Genomic DNA, 1,738 nt, shown 5'->3' with positions numbered 1-1,738 from the left:
CCTAACAGCATCTGTAGGTGATTTATACACTTAGGTCTGTCTATATAAAAGGAAGCATTACCCTCATTCACCAGCTCACAGGTTTGATCAGCAAAGTGACCAAAACTGAGAAAGCCAGAAGTACCCAGAGCTTGTTAGAAGATCTATCACGGTTGGACTAGCATTCACTTAGCCAGTTTTCTCTCTTGTTTTCCCTTTCCACTTGCATATTTAACCAAGCTATTTGTTCCTCACAAAGGGGAACTGCTGCAACCTGAACTTTCCCATTTTTCTCCCTGAAGCAAAACAAGATTGTGTGAGTAAAAGACCCAGAAACATTCTAATCAGGAATCCCATCAACAACTAAGATTCAGGCAAACAAGAAAACAGATTCCAGAGTCAGCAAAGAGCCTACTGATGCTGTTAGAGGCATTGCGAGCGCATGTAATTCAAGCTTTAACTTTTAATAGAGACGTACTCATAGCTGAATGCCCCAGGCCTCTCTGCCTGGAGGAGCTGAGGCCCTATGGCAAATATTTATTCAGTCTCACAGCATCCTTTTCAGAGTGGTATCTTTCTACTCTATTGATGGGGTGCAGCCCTATAGAGGCTGCTGAGGTAGCACCAATGTGCCCCTTACTCTCACAGAGCATACAGCATGGGGCCTGGCCCATTTCACGTTCTCCCAGAATGAGTCCAGTTCTCGGGAATGCCTGCACTGCCAGCTGGGTAGTGTAAGGTGGGCATTTCAATGGAGAGTGGACTGCAAAACCAGTAAAATTATTCCATGCTATTCATTTTAATAGGTGAACTCTATTTCCAAAAGAATGCACTGTTATTTATTAGTGATATTCAGACCAATTAAAACACAATGAAGATAAGGGGTGTTTGCACTCCTCTGTTCAATGCAACATGATTCAAAATAGCCTAGAAGTGGAAACAACCTAAATGTCCACTGATGGATAAACAAATAAAGAAAATGGGGTACAGACACACACACTGGACTATTATTCAGTCATAAAAAAGAAGGAAACCCTATCATATGCTACCTGTATGAAACTTGAGGACATTCTACTAAGCGAATAAGCCAGTCAAGGAAGGATAAATACTGCATGATTCCACTTATCTGAGGTATCTAAAGTAGTCAAACTCACCAAATCAAAGAGTAGAATGGTGGTTACCCTGGGGCTGGTGCAAGGGGCAAATGGGGAATCACTGTTCAGTGGGTATAGAGTTTCAGACATGCAAAGTGAAAAGGTTCTAGAGATCTGCTGTACAATTTTGTGTTTATAGTAAGCAATTAAAAATTTAAGAGGTAGTGCTCGCTTTGGCAGCACATATACCAAAATTGGAACAATACAGAGAAGATTAGCATGGCCCCTGTGCAAGGATGACACGCAAATTCGTGAAGCAGTCCATATTAAAAAAATAAAATTAAGAGGGAAGATCCCATACGTTTTTTACCACAATAAAAAAAAAAAAATCTATTCCCCTCTACTTCACTGTAAATGACAAACTGAATTGACAATAAAATTATATGCATATCAAAATAACACACATACACACAATAAGAATAGAGCATTTAAGAACAAATAAAGACAGGGTTCTGGGGTAGGCTCTAGTGATGCCTAATGTACTCAGCCTGCCTAGATCTAGAACCAGGGCCACCTTTATGACCTTAAAACCTATACAGTCACATTGGACCCTGAGCTCAGAACAGACCTGCGCTTGGTTTAATACTCTGCTATTGTTGCCTAGA

The 1,738-nt window shown here is 40.7% G+C and overlaps 1 non-coding gene across 1 annotated transcript; it reads left to right on the top strand.

Annotated features, from left to right (window-relative positions):
* Positions 1-1,297: 1,297 nt before the first annotated feature.
* LOC118521895 (U6 spliceosomal RNA) lies at positions 1,298-1,404 on the top strand. Its single transcript, XR_004910353.2, has one exon. It is a non-coding gene; the product is annotated as a U6 spliceosomal RNA (small nuclear RNA).
* Positions 1,405-1,738: the final 334 nt, after the last annotated feature.

The sequence above is a fragment of the Halichoerus grypus genome, chromosome 13 (genome assembly GCF_964656455.1).
Source record: "Halichoerus grypus chromosome 13, mHalGry1.hap1.1, whole genome shotgun sequence".
NCBI classification, from domain to species: Eukaryota; Metazoa; Chordata; class Mammalia; order Carnivora; family Phocidae; genus Halichoerus; species Halichoerus grypus.
The sequence above is the reverse complement of the archived record's forward strand: the minus strand, read 5'-3'. Positions and strand labels throughout refer to the sequence as shown.